The sequence below is a fragment of the Mus pahari genome, unplaced genomic scaffold, assembly GCF_900095145.1.
Source record: "Mus pahari unplaced genomic scaffold, PAHARI_EIJ_v1.1 scaffold_10943_1, whole genome shotgun sequence".
Lineage (NCBI taxonomy): Eukaryota > Metazoa > Chordata > Mammalia > Rodentia > Muridae > Mus > Mus pahari.
Window position 1 is genome coordinate 7435 of NW_018392484.1, and position 20937 is coordinate 28371.

The 20937-nt window shown below is 38.1% G+C and overlaps 1 pseudogene; it reads right to left on the reverse strand.

Moving 5' to 3' along the window:
* Positions 1-299: 299 nt before the first annotated feature.
* On the reverse strand, positions 300-1494 carry LOC110315054 (annotated as a pseudogene).
* Positions 1495-20937: the final 19443 nt, after the last annotated feature.

Genomic DNA, 20937 nt, shown 5'->3' on the forward strand with positions numbered 1-20937 from the left:
AGGTGAGAAGGCCAGCATCACAGTGCAGAATCCTGCTGCCCTTGCCTTTGGGTAAGATTGTCTGCAAACCTCCTGGCACTCAAAAGCAGCGTTCTTACACTGATGAAAGCCACATGTGAGCAGCAGCCTGAGTGTGACCTGGAGAGATGGCTGTACTAGGTCCCACTGGGGGAGAGATGATCTTCCTCCAGGGCAGCCTGAGCGTGACCTGGAGAGATGGCTGCACTAGGTCCTACTGGGAGATAGATGATCTTCCTCCAGCTCACTGCCGCCCTTAACGCCTCTTTACAGAGCCCTATATTTTAATTCTGGATAAATATTCTTACTACACACACGTCATCTCTGTTAAGCACCATCAACCTCCCTCCTTTGGGCACTGACGCAAAACCGCTAGTTGGTAATTCGTTTTGATTCAAGGCTTTGAAATCTGGCATTTGCTTTGAATGATGAGTGAATTCTAATACTCGGGAAACTGCCCCCCCCCCTTACCCGACTCTCACATACATCCTGGGATGGAATGTTCCAATGAAGACAGGTGTGAGGGTGGGGGAGCAAGGTAAGACTTTTAAGTAACTAGTCCTTGCCTCCATTTGCTAGTCTAGACTAAGTGAACACGTCTTTAGGAGTCATTTATCGTCAGCCCAGTCTAAATGGAACATTGAGAAAAAGATCATCTTCATCACACCCAGGACCAGTGTCTCCGCATCCTGCTTCCACTCTGAACCATGTGCTGAAGCTCAGTTACTGTGAGGCTTTTCCAGAGCACCCATAACTGTCATCCTATGTTTCTCACTGTGACACCTCCTGAGAAAAATATACAGGGGAGCCAAGAATCGGGGGACGTGGACTGGTAGACACCATTATACACAAGAAATTGAGTGATCAGCGTAGCTAGGAAGGAGATGGTAATCCCAAGCCCAAGGCCGCTTCAGGAACGATCAAATGTCTACCACAAACCCAAAGAGAAGGCTGCTAAAGTCAAGGACAGCTGGACATTATTGGCAAAATCTAATTTGGCACTGTCGTGGTTGGTGCCAAAGAACAGAGCAATACAATGCATGACGCTGGCCCACTCTCTCTTGAACTTGTGTAGTTCTCCCAGGTGACTGTCAGTACAGGGATACAGTAAACCAACAACAGCGGCTGCCCGTGCCACAGCATGGGGCAGCCACCAGGTGGAGGAGAAGATGGTGGCAATCACCTCATTGGGGAAGAGCGTAACATTCCTCTGGATCTGCAGTAGGTTGAGCACCAGGGCCAGGACCACGCCAAATGAGAAGAGCACTAGGCTCCATTGCACCAAGTCATGGTGCCAGCTGCCCAGCCACAAGCTGCATCCTGTGGTTTCCACTCGCTGGCCCCGGGGCTCGGGTTCGGGGACTCCGGGGAGCCCTGTGGACAAAGGGCCGCCGCAATCATGCCTCGCAGGAGGCTGTATGGCCTCGCAGCACCCGCGCTTGGGTAGCTCCCAACGTGGTCGTGCAGTCTGGGCATCGGCGTCCAGGCACACCGTGGAAGGTACACGCCACGACACCACACATACCAAGCCTGGATGGCCTAGGAGTGCCCTAAAAAATTCTTATAACCTTAGAAAATTCAACTTGAGTTTACCTGTCACAGGTCAAATGATCTCCAAATAAATACTCCTGCCAACCAAGAGCCTAAATTTCCCCACCTGTCTATTCCTGAGAGTGGAATCTCCCCCCACTTTTCCTGGGATCTGTCTTCCTTTTTCTGGTCTTGGGACTCTCCTCTTCCAAATACCAGGACCATGAGAAGTTTCAAATGTATACCCAAGGTTTGTTTTTTTTTTCCCCCCTTAGCTTCTTAATTTTACCTTCTTACCGTAGTCCCAACAAATTTCAAATTGAGTACAAATTGCTCCAGCAACTCATCAGCCCCGGATAGTCCCTCAGAATCTGCATCCTAGACAGCCCCAAAGTAACTAAGCCACAATGGTCCATCCAGCCTTACAAATTGCTCCTACACTCCCTGCACTTCCCGCCAATGCTATGTGCATTTCCATAGGCACAAATGTCCCACAGAGCATGAACATCAAACAAAACAGCCAACTCTTCATATTTTTGACCAACATTTCAGCTTCCTTTGGGTCCTTAAAAAAAATTGCCCTGATGTCAGCATGGAGTAGCCAGTGGGAATGATGCCCACTTACCCACACACCCAGAGAGCCAATAATAAAATGAAAAGGTGGGAAGGAAAGGGCTCTCTAACAGACTGAGCACAGCAAGCATGGTGTCAACAGATTTTGCCTTTCACTCCCTTTTCCTCTCATTTGCTAAAAACCCTTGTATGACATTTTTATAGCTAGCCCCCCAAAGGCCTTTTCACTTATTTGGCTATTGACTCATTCCCGAGCAAAACACTGAGGTCCAACAATCAAAACACATTACTCGTCTAACATGTCCAATCAGGATTTACAAGTTTATCCTAGCACAGACTCACACATTTTCTCGTTTAAAAGCCTAGTACTGACAAACCAAAACAAACAAAACCAAAACCAAACCAAATGCCTGTTTGCTGCTTCTCTTGTCCCTTTGCATTTGGTGCTGTTGCTGCTAGTTAATGGCCTGCCTTTTACCTGCCTTTTACCTGCCTTTTACCACCTGCCTGTTCCAGAGGCAGGTGCTCTCCTCCCCTTGCCCTTCAGGGTGATACATCTCTTTTGTGCTGAAAACTTTGTATTTGTGTGTGTGCTGCACCAATTGGGGGTGGGATAGCTTCTCCCTTACGGATATTCCCGGGCTTACAGTTAATAGTGTATCTTGGAGTACTGTAGCATAAATACCATCATATTGCTCTGAAGAAACAATGTGCTTAGAAAAACAAGGAAGAGGCTATAATTGTGCTAGCTTTTTGGCCAAGAGAATGAGGGAAGCCAAAGAAAAATGCCAAGAGTAGATTGCCAAGAGGCATAGGATGATTCAGTAAGAGCTTTTACTTTTGAGTCCAAAGTCTTTCAGAGTAACAAATAGTCAGACCTTGAAAATTGTATAACTAAGCATAGGTTATTTATTCTGAGTAAAGGTCACTGGGCAAGCGTCTGCCAACTCTGCAAGCACAGAGACGAACTCTAGCACATACAGACAACATAAGCTGACATAAACACATACACAGATCATCCTACAGCATTGAAGAAGACAGACAGACAGACCTACAGACAAATACTCACAGGAGGGCTTCTAAACTCAAACACTGTTGACGATGGGTCTGCTGTTTGTAGTATAATGCTAAATTCTGTGCTCAAAAGCCTATGGGTGAATTATCATGTTTATAAGCTTTTGTTGTGCAAAACTTATTCCTTAATTTAAAACTATTGGTTAAATAAAATTTGCTATAGCCAATTACTGGAGAGATTAGGGTTGGTGGGTTTTGAGTTATCTGGTTGGCAGTAGAAAAGCAAGAGAAAGAGGGGAGAAAACATGAGGAAAGAGGAAAAGGCACCATGAGAGGAGATGTTCCATGAGCCCTTGGTCAGGAGAAACAGCAACTACTTGGGGTACACTGCTGGGGAGGTAGCCAAGCCAGAAGTTAGAAAAGTAGATTAAGAATTAATACTCCCTCCCCAAGTATTTGACAAAGCCAATAAAATAACCATAGTCTGAATCTTAAGTATTATTAAACTATTTGATTGTACTACATGTTGGACAAAGACTTACTTAGAACCGAAGTTTAGATTACAGGTATACAGGTAAAGACACAACACTCCTGAAAGCACTGCTGCTAGGAGGGATTAGGGCAGTGCTTTGAAGCGAAGGTTGCTTCAGACCAGCTGGACTTCAGCTCCCAGGAAGGCTTTGTACTTCTGTGGCTGCTGACAGGGGCACAGGCTGTAGTTCTCCCAAGAGCTACATGCTGCTCTGGAAAGCCAGCACTCTGCTTGGCAGAAATCACATATAATTCTGAGTCCCATGAGGAAAAAAAAAAACAGAAGCCAAATCTGAGCCTACTGAATCCTCTGTTCTTTGTCTGTTGAGAGGCACTAGCCCAATCAAGCGTGACAGAGCCAGAGACTAATAGTGGATGAAGGTCTGAAAACACAAAGGAACATGCCAGGTCAGGGAACTCTGGCCAGGGATAGCAAAAGGCAAAGCTGGGGTGGGGCTAACACAGTACAAGGTAAAAACTAAAAAGTCCCAAGAGTCTAGCGGGATATGGTATTCAAATAAAAGAGAAGGGAAAGTAAGTATAAAAAAAAAATAATAGAGAGAAATATTTTATTTAAATATAAGAAAGTAAAGTCCTTAGGGAGAAGTTTTGAAATTAAAATGGAAAAATGTTTACTCTGGGATGGAAGGAAGCACAGGGGCACCTGCATTTAGATTTCACACGATCCATCATGCTTTGTTTTACATACAAATGGCTGTTTTTCAATGACTACAATTTTGTACGTCCTCTTTGGGAGAGATCAGAATAAGACAAACTTGGAGAAAGAAGAGACTGAAAAATTAGATGCTAGATTAGATACCATAAAACAGATGTTGAAAGAATCTGAAAGAATCTTTAAATCAAAATAGAAAACCCTCAGAGTGATCCAGTGTGAAACTTACAATAACATTAGCAAATGTAGTTCTAGACAGAAAGGTTGCACAGGAGCTTGAGAAAATCAAATGGTAGCCCATAGAGATACAATATATTGAGCTAAAATTCCAAGTTTTCCTTATTATGCTAACTTAAAACAATGACACACAACGGATTATGTGTATCATTTCATAGAGTTTAGAGAATTGAAATATGTACACATGTTGATACACTATATAACTGATACATGTTTGGAGTTCCAATGGATTTCTACCTTGTGTTCTGAGGGGGTTGATTCTGAGATTGCACGTTTATTAGAGAGGGTAGCTGTCTTGGAAATGCCTTTACAGAATAAAACTGATGATGCTCAGATATATATGTCCATTAAAATACAACAATTTTATGGACATTGTGGCATGAAGCCTATTCCAGATATAGCTTACAGTCCTGTAGGTCAATATAAAAAGACCTTATAGGACTTTGGAGGAAATGCTCATAGAACAGAAGGGGAATCTGATATATCCCAAAGATGTCTTTAAATGTACATTGTTGACTTGAAATGTTTAATAGTCAATGAGACAAATTGCACAATTGCTAAGATATACTGAATTTTAGTAAGAACTGCTGAAGTAGATCATGCTATAGAAGTCTTAATTACAAAATGGAAGAAAGATATGTTGTGTTGGGGAGGAGATTTTCCATTTGTTCCAACAGGAAAAGAAAAGCTATATCTTCCATCCAAATGATTGAAAGTAAGATTTGTCAGGGGAAGATCTCAACTACAGACAGGAAGAATTCAAAAGGATAAAACAGATCACTAATGTACAATGCCAAACCCTCCGAAACTGACTAGAACACATACATGTCTCCAGCCAGAACTTCAGCCTGCAAGGCCAACAAATCTTGTTGGCTACAAAATTCTCATATTTATTAGTATATATCATTCTTTCATATGGCATAAATGAATATTTATACTACAATTTGATTATATGATTAAACTAACTTCTGAAGAAAGTTGTCTTTCGCCTGTTTAAACAAAAAGCAGGAAATCATCCTTAATTGATATCTGTACCCTGTGTATTCCAAACATGTCTTTATGGAACTTTGTATTGCTTGTAAGGTTTATATATTGCAAAATGAAAGACCTGGAGGACACCCCTAACAGGATTCACCCTCAGGGATGCTCCTGCTTTGATGATACTGGACTGGACCTCTGATCCTTTAAGCCAGCCACAATTAAATGTCCTTTATAAGACTTGCCTTGGTCATGGTGTCTATTCACAGTAGTAGTGCCCCAACTCAGACAACCATTTTCCCTATTTGGGGCTCCAAACAGGAATTCATCACCCCAATTCAGCAGGAAACAATTATAAGACCATCATCTCAGTTCCTTAAGTTGGGGTAGATGGTTTTGGTCATTTTATAGATTATACATATGTTGTCATTTTAAGGGATGATTTACAAATAATTATAATCTTTGACAGGAAGAAAGCTAAATAGTGAGCTTAGACACAGGTATTTCTCTATTTCTTTTCCTTTCTCTATCCTTCTTTCTCTCTTAGATAAAGGCAAGTAGATTGAAAAGAAAATGAGGGATATAAAAATACTATATAAAATTAGGCAAACATGGGTAGATTATTGAATCTACTCTTAAACCAAAAAAAACATTTTATAGCCATAATCTTACAACAGTAGAGATATTTATGTTTTGATGCAGAATTGAGGTTATATTTTGCCACACTAATACAGAATTTTGTATACTGATACAAGCTTAAGGTTTACATTGTTATAAAACTTTATGTATATATTGATACAAAATTTAAGATTAATTTTGTTAAAACAAAATAAATGTATGTTTCAACTCTTAGATAGCCATTGTACTATGCACACATTTTAAAATGTAAGGTTTATTTCTAGTCTTTTCAATAGCTGCTAGTACAAACTGTTTAGTATAATTAGGAAATACAAGTTAACAGACAGTCAGTCATTCTCATGTTCTTGTAGGATACTAGTCTAGATTATCACAGAAATATATGTCCTGGGTTTTTCAGATACCAGGTAGCTGGAGACAGGCAAGGTTTGCTTGCTTGAATATGCTTTGAATCAACAGATGATTTTCAAAACCCTCAGAGATTCACAGAATATGGCATTTAAAGAATTTTTTATTAATATAAGTATATTTTTTACATAGAAACATGTCAGTCACTGGTAGCACCCCATTCAACATAGAAGACTATGATGAGCATCTTTTACCAAGGTCCGTAAGACTTCCATATGAAGTTACTTCAATTGTGAAAAGCTAGGCACTGAGCAAAGAAAACGTCCTAGCTAGATCTTCAGACACAATACTGTCCAGACAGGGCAAACCAATGCAAGGAAATCAATTGCCAAGCTCTGCAAATATAGAGTAAGCAAGTCCTTTATAATTCCTGCTTCACAAAAGGTCTGTCAGATATTCTGGGCCAGAAAGCTAAGGATAGATGCTCTAACATTATTCAGAATATTGGAGACTGTCCAGGCAAACAGCTGTTTCTCTAAATTCTATAAATTTTGGAAGTTGCATCTCTATATTTCCTGCATATTCGGGCCTCCGATGGAGTAGAAGACTAGGTAGTCATGGTCTTACTATAGGCTTAAGTTGTTTAGGATTTAAGAGGATGTTCTAGGTCTAAGAAGCTATTTTTAGAATGGTAATAAAAGCTAGGATAGAGATTTATTTACATACAGAACTCTAAACTTAGCAGGATAGGATAGATAATAGAATACTTTCTCCTAAGTAGCCAAATATGGAAAAAAAACTAGACTTTTTGAATGAAACTCTTTCATAATAATTTTCATAATCTTGATCTGTTGTTTGTATTATAATGCTAAATTATGTACTCCAAGGTCTAGGCCTATGAGTGAATTCTTATGTTTACAAGTTTTTGTTGTGCATGCATTGTTCCTTAATTTAAAGCTACAGGTTAAATAAAATTTGCTTCAGCCAATTACTGGAGGGATTAGAGACAGGTGGGTTTTGAGTTACCTGGTTGGAGGTGGAAAAGTAAGAGGAAGAGAAAAGAAACCCAGGAAGAAATAGAGAAGGCACCATGAAAGGAGATGTACCTATGTATTTAATCCAATTGTAGGCCTCAGCCAGTTAATATCTCTCATTAATTTTTGAAAACCATTAAGAGTTTGCAGTTGATTCCTAGAGTTTTGTACCTGTGGTGGTTGAATTTTTTTTGTTGATTAATTTTATAATCCAAACAGTTAAGGGAATTTCCTCTCTGTATTTTTTTCTGGAGCAATCTGTAACCCCCAGCCCAGCAAAATTTTTTCTGTTTCCTTAAACATATTCTCTAAAAGATCTCCGTCAAAAATCAGCCAACAAAATGTCACCCATATAATGAGAAATGATAGATTGAGGAAATTGCTTATGGGTTATTTCTAATTGTTGTTGCTCGATATATCGACATAAAATGGACTATTTAACATTAAAAAAAAAAAAAAAAAAAAAAAAAGAAAGGAGATGTACCATGAACACATGGCCAGGAGAAATAGCAAGTATTTGGGGTTCACTGCTGAGGAGGCAGCCAGGCAGTTCGTAAAGTATACTAAGGGTTAGCCCCCAGGAATTGACAAAACATAATAAAATAACCATAGTCTGAACCTTGTATATTTGTAAGCTAGTTGGGGAACATTAAAAGTGATTATTCTACAAAGGCATGGGCAAAGACTACAGCTTCTGACCTCATGATGACATTTATACAGAATTATACACAAAAGTGGCACTGTGTCTAAGATACTCCTAAAACAGACTGCATCATTTACTTCTGGGTATATAACTTCAGCCATTTCGCTGAACTCATAGCCTTTGCAGCTAGCTTTCTACATGGTACTCGTGAATAACAAGCCCTCAACTACTCTTCCAGTTCCATTCCTTCCTTCCTGCTCCCATGCTCCCGGTCATGGTAGTCATGGATTCTAACCCTTTGTAACTCTGAGCCCCAATTTAATATTTTCTTTTTTTTTTTATTTGCTTTGGTTATTGTGTTTTATCATGACAATAGAAAATTAATTAAGGCAGTACTCTCTTTAAACAAAAGGTGCTTTATAGGGGTATTATATTGGCCCATAATCCATAGTAATGGTACAGAAAACAACACTCAACAAAATTTTCTATAGAATTTTAGGCTTTGTAAGTCATTTAGACTCTGACCTTTTAAACTATTGACAAAGACCAGCTTCGCGAATGCCTTAAAGAGACATACGGACTACCGCTCTGGTGGCAATAGTAAAGCTTTACTGATTTTTCCAGCTTATAAACATAGGGTATGACTTTGCAATTTTTGCTCAAAAACCAACACCTTTACTCAGTTAGACTTAACACACAATATTATCATTCTTTGATTCATTTTCTCAAAACAAGAACTTCTTCAGAAGTAGGGACTGTTTATCAGCAGTGGATTCATTTTTCTCATAAGAAGAACTTCTTTAGAAGCAGGGACTGTTTATCAGCAGTCTCAAGGACATCCTCCTTTCAGGCAAATATTAACTCTTAACTAGGAACAAGGAAAAACACTGGCCTACAGAAAGTTATGTTAGGACATCCATCCAGGAGAGACAGCCCCTGAACTTTCCCCTAGTTAACTGCTCTGACCCTTTCAGGCCAGAACCAAAGGGAAGCCATTGTTCTCCTCATTCCACCCTTCTTTCTTAAATTAAATGAACATAGGAGGCAAATGATCCTTTTCCACAGTAAGTTTTAACTTCTTCAATTCAATCAAGCTTTTATGAGTCTGTTGCACTACTCCACAAATTAAATAAGCAAATAAAATACATCCCATTATTAATAATCCTGCCATAATTATAAAACAAATTATCCAATTTTTAAAAGATGGAAAAGATGGAAAAGTAGATTTAAGAGCATCAACAAAAGTTTAGTCTGTTCCGCAATGCTAACATCAATTTTTAGAGTGTTCATAATATCTTGAGTATATTCTTTTAACTCATTTAAATAAAGAGATGTATTAGAATTATCCCATACTCCTTGTAAATGGTTTTGTATCTTATCCCAAAAGAACTTAGTATCATCATATGGAACTGGGGTAACACAAATGGTCTTAAATTTAGCATGACAGATGAGTAATTCTCGGGTAGCCATAACCTGCAATTGACGACCCAATAAATCAACTGTATCCTTTAAAGAACTCAGTCTCATTTCAATTTTTTCATCCCATTCTTCTTGAGCAAATAAGACTTTTGTAACTAACATTAATAGCTAAGCCATTAACATATGCTGCAGTATGTATACTTTACACTAAGGACACAGAAGTAACTGCTGTTACTGTAATAGCAATTATCAAGGCAGCTATTCCTGCTATAATCATGCCTATGGCCCTTTTAGATCGTAACAACAATTCTGTGGATGCATACTCAAGAATTGTTAGGCCTTTATCATCATACCAATCCTTAGTCAAATTAACTGGTAAATAAACATAATCAGGTTGTTTAACAATCAAAAAATTACTTAAAGTAGAGTTAACACAATTAGAGTTATTTGACAATTAGTACAATTAACAGTATTATTATCTATTAATAAATTTCCACTCAAAACGGCATATTGTTCTGGAACACACACACGTGCAAAAATTTCAGTCTTATTTTGTTCATCCTGAAATGCCGTGCTAGTCCGGATAGGAATCCAGGTGATGTTAATTCTTTTAACTCTTATCATTCCAAGGGCTGCAACAGCTTTCCATAATGAAGAAAAATAAGTTTCATTTTTTTGTCCCAATTCCATAAATCAAATTAATAGGACGATGATTAGTGTAATCCAAAATATTCCAATCACACAAAGTGGTATTAGAACAGTCTCATTAGCATGGCAATATCTCCAAAAGGGAGAAAAATCTGACTTCGGGGGCAAAACAGTCATGCATACAGGAATCCGTTGTGGAGGATGTTCGGGCATCTTTTAGGATCATTTAATACCGGATAATACAAGTCCAGGACCCAATGTATGCCTGCATTAAAATTATTGTCCCGATCATCTTGTATGTTAATTTGTTCACAATTTTCAGTCAAGTTCTTATCAAAACACAATAAAGATCTTTCATATGTACCAGAGTAATTTAAAAAGGCATGAAATTGTAATATATGACCATCAGAATACTGTCCTAAGTACTTGGTTTGGTTAACATAAACAGGAATATCTACATTCTCATCCCAAGTGACAGGATGAATTATAGGTTGATTTAGAACATATGCCTGATAAACTTCTGCAGAGCAGCCTCAATGTAACATCTAGATAATACTAATTAACAGAGCAATCAGCTGCATTCAATCCTGTGCTGTCACAGAAGTCATCATTCGAGGTTCCTGGTGGTGGCACTGAAGGGAAAGACGAGACATCTGTCTTCTTAATTTTCCCATCTTGGTTTTTGGCATGACATACACACCTAGATGGCAACCACCGAGGGGAAAGTGCGTCTGTTGGAAAAACACAAACATACCCACAGCCCCATAAAAGTACAGGATCTGGGCCGTGTAATGAGCCATCCATCAGATCTTTCCAAAAGACTAAAGGTTTTGCTTTATTTTCCAGATGCCAATGCCTGTCAGTTGCAGACAGCCCATCGGCATCCAAAGACAAAAAATGTAAAGTAAATAAAGTATGAGAAAGAAGAGATTTTGGGGTATCCTTAAATCCCCATATCCCCCTTTTTAATTTTTTCAAATGAGCCTTTAAATGACCATTTGCCTTTTTAACTATTCCTTGTCCTTAGGGATTTTAAGGAATTTTTGTTTTTAAAACAATGCCAAATTTTATGCAATTTTATTTGGAAAGCTTTACTGGCATAGGCTGGTCCATTATCAGTTTTAATTACCTTTGGTATACCCAAAATAGAGAAACATGACAATAAATGTCTACAAACATGAGAAATTGTTTCTCCTGTTAATGCATTAGCAACACAAAAATGAGAGTAAGTATCAATAACTACATGAACATAAGATAACTTAACAAATTGTGGAACATGTGTAACATCCATTTGCCATAAATCATTAGGTCACAAACCTCTGGGATTTATACCATAATGAGGTACAGGCAATAATGGAGCACAAGAAAGGCATTGCTTAACAATCTGGAGAGCTTGCTCTTGTGTTAAACCAAATTGTTTTCTTAATGATCTAGATGATTGATGATATAAAGCACGAGATTGTTGTGCTTTTTCTATATTTAATAAATAAACCTTAGTAAATTCATCAGCTAGGGCATTTTCTTTTGTCAAATGTCCCGGTAATCCAATATGACTGAAAATATGTCCAACAAACACAGGATAATTTTTTTATAATAATAAAGATTGAATTAAACTTAAATATCGCTGAATAAAAGTAACTTTGGGATTAATCATAGTCACTGTTTCAAGAAATTGTATGGCATAGACAATATATACACTATCAGTATAAATATTAAGAGGATCAGGGAAATTTAAAAAAATTTGATATACAGCATATAATTCAGCCATTTGAGCTGACACATTTTGTAATTCTCAAATATGTGGTTTATCTTGATAAACATACACAGCTCTTCCATTTGAAGAGCCATCTTTAAATACAAGTTTGGCATTTAAAATAGGTTGTTGTTTAACAGCTTTTGGTTAACTTCAGGCTAGGTCTAATCTAATTAATACTTCCTAACAATTTTTGAAAATCATTCAAGGTTTTATATTTAGAAATAGAAATTGCCAATTTCTGTGGAAGGAAATACTTAGGATATAATTGAAATCCAAGATATTTATATGGAAAATCTCACTGAAAATTTTCTTTTGCTATTTTTAGTCCATTCTTTTGTAATTCCTTTTCTATTAGTACATATGCACTTAATAATTCTTCTGAATCTTAGGAAGCTAAAAGAATATCATCCATATAGTGAATGAAAATTACATTGGGATAAGAATCTCGGGCTGATCTTAATATTATCCACAAACTTTTGACAAAGTGTAGGACTATTAGCCATTCCTTGAGGAAGGACTTTCCATTGATAACTTTTCATTGGCTCTTTAAAAGTAATAGAAAGAACACTAAAAGCAAATCTTTCACAATCCTGAGGATGCAAAGAAATAGTAAAGAAACAATCTTTTAATTCTACTTCTATTTTATAATATCCTTTGTGAATGTCTCCACCTGCTTCATTTTTCAAGATTTCAAAATACAGGTATTTTTTATGGGATGCATGCATAAATTTACGGTAAATGCAAAAGCATGCATAGAAGCAATTTTTAACAACTTACCTTTTGTATAATGATTATCACCAAGACATGAGAATTGGGTGAAGACAAACAGATAATCTCTGGGATAACCTGATCTTCACAAGTGAGGGAAAAAAAGTGTTCTTGGTCCACTTCATGCTGGTTCCAATCAAAAGTTAGAGTTCATGGTGTTCATGATAAATGGCATAGGAATAAAAGGATGGAGCTCCCTTTATTCAGATTTTGATAGTTCATGGTCATTTTCTAGTTTCCATGTTTTTCATATTAGCCACATGGCAGCATTGTAGGACTCTTACAATACCACCCCACCAAGCAACCAGTACTGGTACATGCAGAAAGTCGACCTTGGCCTTGACAACCTAGATTGGATTGGTGAGGGTAGCACTGGCATTATTGTCCTAACATATAGCTTGAACTCCCTAGTGGTTGTATGGAGGGTTACTAGCCCTCACATGTTCAACCCCAGAATATAGATATGTACAAGAGAAATACAAAATATATAAGGTAGTGTTGAATTGTGGGTTTCAAGGCCAGAGGTCATTATAGCCATCCATGTCACCCAAGTATCGTCAGCTGCAGCATCAACAAGGGCAAAAACCCTTTGTATATTAGTTGGAAACTAATAGCGAACTTGACATGAGGTCTCTGGTCTTCTAAGGTGCCTCTCTCATAAGACATCTTGGCTCACTGCTAAAATAGACTACTCAGCTACAGAGAAATCCCCACCTCCTGTGGCACAGTGTACTTACTTTCACAAAGCTGATTTCTAATTATATGACTGTATTCCTCCCCCAACTCCACCCAATGCATATATCTCATGCCAGGCAGTGCCAGAATATGCAGTACATTCAGCACATAGTATGGAGAGATTATTTTAGCTCAGCTCATGAAGTATCATTGATTCTGGCACAGGTCTCGCTCTATTGCTAAGTGCACAGTGTAGAGTTATCATTAAATTTGGAGAAACTCACATATTGTTTCACTCTCTGTTAATATTAAGTCCATGTCAGATGCTTGCTTATTTCTCCTACTTGCCAGCATCGGCCTATACCAGATGTACCCCACCCATCCCCTGGTTCATTATCAAATGTTCTTGAATATGTAGTCTCAGGACTTGTAGCACTGTCTTAAAGAAGGGCATGTAGGAATTGAGATTATCTGAGTGCAGAAACACTCTGGTCTAGGTCCGTACTGAAGGGCAGGAACATCCAAAAAGAGAATAGGCTGCGAAAGGAAAATGGATGCCCTGACTATTTCACACTGATCAAGGCTCGATTTTTAATAACCGGACTCTGCTTAAGTACATGGAAAGATTCCCAGCTCGCCCTTGAGTCTCCTTGAAGTTGGTAGCGGTGATCCTATCGTAGGCAGGTCCAAGGGATAGTAGGCGGTCTGAGGGATCGTAGGTGGTCCGAGGACGCTGCATTCTGGGAGATCTGGGGAGGTCCTCTCCATAGCAATTCTCTGTTGGCCCTATGCACCTGTGAGGGGCTGGTGTTTTGAGGGAGAGTGATTAGTGGAGGTGGGAGACCCCAACAATTATCTTCTCCATCTTTTCTATCATCCACAAGATTCTATCTTCTGCCTCATCTCACAGGTACAGGAAGCAGCTCTCTAACTCATTTCCTTCTGATAAAAGAGTTTCACTTTTATCAAAAGTGCTCTAAGTCACATACCCTGGCTTTCAGTTTGTCTTCCAAGGTATCAAGCTCTAAAACTTTGCCTTCTTACATCCTGTTTCCCACACCCCAATAGAAAAAACATACAAAGACATAACAAAAAGAAGATCATAAACCAATCTCCCTGATTAACCAACATGCAAAAATTCTTAATGAAAAGCAGATAAGTATACTAGCTTCTATTCTAGAGCACTCAGGTTTGATCCTACCATCCATATGTTTGGCTCATCTGTAACTCCAGTTTGGGGGCATCAAATGTGCTCTTCTGGTCTGCAAGGTCACAATACACACATGATTTATGATATGTATACAGGCAACATACACACACACACATACACACACACACACACACACACACACACACACACACACACACACTATCTGGGAATGAACCAAAGTCAAGGAATGGAAAATTGCTATAATGGACACTTGAAGAAATTGAAGATAGAAATCAAGAAAAACACTAGAAAATAGAAAGATATTCTATGTTTATGGATCAGAAAAATGAATTTGTGGAAATGAACTGCCTATAAATTCAGTGTAGTCTCAATCAAAATTTAAGGGCCATATTTTGCAGATGTAGGGGGAAACAATCAATGTCAAATTTATAGAGACACAAAAGATTGAAGATATTCAAAATAGTCCAGAAAACAGGAATGTTGTATAAACTATCACTGTCCCAGAATTCACTGATAATACAAAGTCATAATAATAAAAATAGCAAGATCCTAACATTACAAAAGATATATAGATCAGTAGGATAAAACAGATTATTCATATCTAACTTCATACAATCACAGCTACCTGATTTTGATAAAAAAAATTTAACCAAGATGCCAAAAATATGTACAGTAGACAGCATTTCAACAAATGAGACTAGGAAATTTGAATTCTGAGCCAGACTCTTATCTGTAAAATTAAACTCAAAATGAATCAAGAACCTCAACCCAAGACTGGGTTGAATGCTTGGAAAAAAAAAGACTCCAGTGCCACAGACCAGGCTCAGTCAGACCCGCTCAATCTGTGGGAATCAGGGGTTCCAGCAGATGTGCATGGAGTAGGCAAGAATTGACAGACAGACTCAGGCACAAGAGAAAGCTGAATCTGAATGTATTTTTGTCAAAGTTAGCATCAGTTATATAAAATACAGAAAACAAAGGAGTAGGATGTCACAGCAGGCAAAGTGCATAGAAGTTATATGACACAAAACAAAGGAATGACTTCAAAGGAACTTACATAGGAACAGTAAAGATAAAACAGCTCTGCCTAGAGTCAGCTAATGACAGGTAAGGATTTCACACCCTAGTCAATTTCTGCTACTCCTTTGAGCCTTGTAAAAGCTAGCACTGGGGGTTCTGCTCTAGCAGACCTTCACATGAATAATGCAATACCACAACCCCCCTATTTCCTAGGCCTTGGTAAATACTTGCATAAGAAAGTAACTTGGCTGTTCTTTTAAGTATCTGTAGGGAATCTCCATTTGTCAGAAGAATTCAACAACTTGCTTCTAATATGCAATGCAGTCTGCTATACCCAGCTGTAATGATGATTCTAAGTACACTTTGTTAAGCTTGCCCTGAGATTTCTAACTCTTATCCAGTAAAATACTATAAGAAAGCATGCAAAACCCTCCACAATATCGTACAGACAAATCTGGGGCATTCTAGCTATGGGAATGCCAAGGTTCCAGGGGACTGTTTCCATGAAACTCTTTGCCTCGTGACTGCTTCCAAGCTTTTAGGCCTACCAAGCAGACTTCACTGGAGTGGACTTAGCACTCCAGTTCAAGAACACTTGTAGTATAGGAAATAAGGTTGTGGATTAACAGATGGCATCTCATCTCATGGAACTAAAAAACTCTTTGTAGCAAAAAGAAAAACTATAAACTAGTTGAAGAAGCATCCCATGTAATTGGGAAAATTTTTTTGCTAGCTGTACTTCTGACAGAGGATAAATATCTAGAATATACAAAGCACTCACAAAATTAAACATAAAGAAAATAAGCAACCCAGTTAAAAAGTGGTCCATAGATCTGAACAAATAATTCTCAAGAGAAGAAACAGTAGTAGCTGCTAAACATTTTTAAGGATATTCAATATCATTAGCAATTAGGTAAGTACAGATGAAAATTACTTTGAGATTCTAACTTACTTGTCAGAATGGCCGTCATCAAGAAATTAAATGAGGAGCTGGGCTTGGTGGTGTACACCTTTAATCCCAGCACTCAGGAGGCAGAGGCAGGCGGATTTCTGAGTTGGAGGCCAGCCTGGTCTACAAAGTGAGCTCCAGGACAGCCAGGGCTATACAGAGAAACCCTGTCTCAAAAAAACAAAACAAAGAAAGGAAGGAAGGAAGGAAGGAAGGAAGGAAGGAAGGAANAAGGAAGGAAGGAAGGAAGGAAAGAAAGAAAGAAAGAAAGAAAGAAAGAAAGAAAGAAAGAAAGAAAGAAAGAAAGAAAGAAAGAAAGAAAGAAGTAGGTCCTATATGAGAATATGGGGAAAGAGGAATAATTATTCATTGTTGGAGTGAGTGCAACTGATGTAACCACTATGGAAATCAATGTGAACATTCCTGAAAGAGCTAGAAATACAACTATCATTTGACCAGATACACCAATTCAGGGTGATAGTGCTCAAAGGATGCTGTATCTTTCTACAGAAATTCTTTCTCAACTATGTTCATTGCTGCTTAATTTAAAATAACTAGGAAATGGAAACAACCTAGATACCAATCAACTGATAAATGGAAAAGGAAATGGGGTGCATCTGCACAATGAAACTTTCTTTAACTATAAAAAAAAAAAATGAGGTTACAAAATCTGTAGGTAATGCTTTACTAAAGGCCACCTACTACTAGGAATCCTAGTTAAGACACCATTCACTGCCAGCTAACATTCCTTAGAGCCTTCCCAGCAGTCCTCTATAGTACCCTCTCCTCTGGGCTTTATATCCTAATTCATAGCTCTGGCAAAATACCACTGCTTTATTATAGGCCACACAGGTACTAGGAGTTCCAGGTATATAGAACTCCAGTGACCATACCAGTATTGAGAACCTGAGAGACCATACCAGCTTCCAGAACCCCAGAGGCAACACTAGCAACTAAAACTCCAGATGTCATGCAGGCTGCCATACCCCAGTGGAGAAACCTTACTGGTCCTTAAAGACTCACTGGTCATAAGAACCATAGGCTACCCAGTCCAGAAGACTAGAAAGGAAACAGAAATCAAGAGAAAAGACATCTAAAAACATTCATCAAACAAAGATAAACTCAGAAATCAGCATCTAATAAACTCAAACTCAGATGAATAGAGGTCAGTATATAAATACAATGGAGACAACACCCTGGGCAATATGGCACCACCAAAGCCCAGCTATCCTACTAGACCAAGACCTGGATATTCCAACTCAGCTGAAACACACACACACACACACACACACACACACAAACACACACACACAAAAACCTTAAATCCAATCTTATGAAGATGATAGAGACCTTTAAAGATGAAAGGAACAAATTCCTTAAAGAAATCCAGTAAAATATAAACAGGTGAGGGAAATGAACTAAACTGTTCAAGACCTGAAAATGGAAATAGAAGTAATAAAGAAAATGCAAACTGAGAGATTTCTGGAGGAAAAAAAAAAGCAAAACCAACAACAACCTAGGTAAGAGAACAGGAAATGATGAAGGCATCACCAACAGAATATAAGAAATAGAAAAGAGGATCTCAGGTATAGAAAATATGATAGAAGAAATTGATATATCAATCAAAGAAAATGTTAAATCTAAAAAGTTCCTGACACAAAACATACTAGAAATCTGGGTCATTACTGAGAAACCAAACCTAAAAAATGATAGTAATAGAAGAAGTAAAAGATTCACAGCTCAAAGGCCCAGAAAAATATTTTCAGCAAAATGATAGAAGAAAATTTTCCTAACCTCAATAAGGAGATGCCCATAAAGGTAGAAGCTGACAGAACGCAAAATAGACTGGACCAGAATAGAAAATCTTCCTGCTATATAATAACCAAAAAACTAAATGCACAGACCAAATAAAGAATATTAAAAGGTACAAGGAAGTAATACCAACTAACATATAAAGGCAGACCTATTAGAATTACACCTGACTTCTCAATGGAGACTCTAAAAGCCAAAAGGGCCTGGACAAATGTCTTATAAGATGCTAAGAGACCACAAATGCCAACCCAGACTATTATACCCAGCAAAATTTGCAATCACCATATATGGAGGAAACAAGATATCTCATGAAAAAGTCAAATTTAACCAATATCTATCCACAAAATTATCCCTACAGAAGACACTAAGAGAAAAACTCTAACCCAATGAGGTCAACTACACATAAGAAAACATAGGAAATAAATAATTTCACAGAAGCAAACCAAAAGAAAGGAAACACACACACACATACACATTACCACCACCACCACCACCAACAACAACAACAACAAAATAACAAGAATTTGAATTTATTGGTCATTAATATTTCTCAGTATCAATTGTCAACCACTATGATCAAGTAGATTTCATTCCAGAGACACACTGATGGTTAAACATGAAAATCTACCAATGTAATCCATCATATAAACAAAACTAAAGAAAAACAAATGCATGATCATCTCATTAGATGCTAAAAAACCCTTTGACAAAATACAACACCCTTTCATAATAAAATTCTAGAAGATATCAGGTAATAACAAAACTTATTAAAGGCAATATACAGCAAGCTGATAGCCAACATCAAATTAAATGAAAAAAATAAGCAACTCTATTAAAATTAAAAACAAGAAAAGGATGTCCACTATTCACCTATCTATTCAATACAGTACTTGAAATTCTGGCTAGACCAATAAGACAACTAAAATAGACCAAGAGGGTACAAATTAGAAAAGAAGTCAAAATATTGCTATTTGCAGATGAGATTATAATATATAAGTAACCAAAAAAATTCTGCTGGGGGACCCCCTACAGCTGATAAACACCTTCAGCAAAGTGGCTGGATATGTCAAGAGCCAAAATGGGACATAATAACTAGCAGTTGATCATCCTGAAGTGGCCTGCCTCGGATTATTATATAATCTGTGACAGGTGAGCCCTCATTAAGCAAGGCTGTGAGGGATTCATTTTAGGAAAGATTCCTGTTATTAATATGCTTTTCCTGTTATTATTAAACATATATAACAATCACTAAGTAGGAGCACACCCCTTTGGAGCAGATCTCTACAGATCCATTAAGATGTACTATCTTGTAATGATGCTATATAGACAAATAGATGACTTAAGTCTTAATGATGACCCTATAAGCATTCCTAAAATTATATCTGTGATTATTAAGCTCTTTTATTAATAGGACTGCTATTAGGTCCTTTTCTGATAGCCAAAGCTGCAATGAGAACTCTGTCAGTCTCTGCCTTGGACTGGCCTCAGTCAGCCCCTCAATCCTCGGGAGAATCTGGGTCCGGGTACAGGTGGGCAGGAATCAGCGAAAAGGTGACAAACAGACACAAGCATAAGGGAGTGCTGTATCTGAATGTAATTTGTCAAAGTGAGCATCAGACTTATATATTACAGAAGAAAACAAAGAAGGTAAGTGACATAACAGCCAAGGTACATTGAAGTTATCTGATACAAAACAGAGAAATGAATTCAAAAGACTGACAGGAACCAGGCAACATTTACAATCAAGATAAGATCAGCCCTACCTAGAGTCAGCTAATGACAGGGGCCAGGTGAGGATTTTATACCCTAGTCACATTTTATGCTAGTCCTCTGAGCCTTGTGAAAGTTTGCACCAGGGGGTTCTGCTCTAGCAGACCTTTTCATGAATAATGCAATACTGTAGTTCTTCCTTAATCCACATCCCTCCTTTTTCCTAGGCCATGGTAAATTCTTGCATGTGGGAGTGACTTGGCTGCTCTTTTAAGTGTCTGTAGGGAATCTCCATTTGTCAGAAGAGCTCACCAACTTTCTTCTAATATGCAATGTAGTCTGCCATACCTGACAGTAATGAGGATTCTAAGTTTACTATTTTGAACTAGCCCTGAGACTACTAGCTCCTATCCAGCAAACTGAGATGCCTGATTACCAACTGTCAACACTGGGGCATTTCATCTGGATGAATAACATTCTTATGAAATTCCAAGCCCAGGGTCAGCTCAAGGACTGCCTAGGACACTGGTGAAGGCCAGGCAGTAGAGTTCAACCTACTCTAGTAAATCTAGTAATTAAGTAATAGTAAAATCATTTCTTGGAGGCACCTATAATAAAACAAATACTGAAAGAAAGTACACAGATCCATACACTGACTAGTGCAGGGACAGGTTTGGAGCATTCAGGCCAAGGTTCCAGGAGACTGAGTCTTTACCTCGGGACTGCATCCAAGCCTTTAGGCCTGTCAAACAGTTTTCACTGGAGTAGGTGTGGCAAGTATCCCAAGTGTCAAC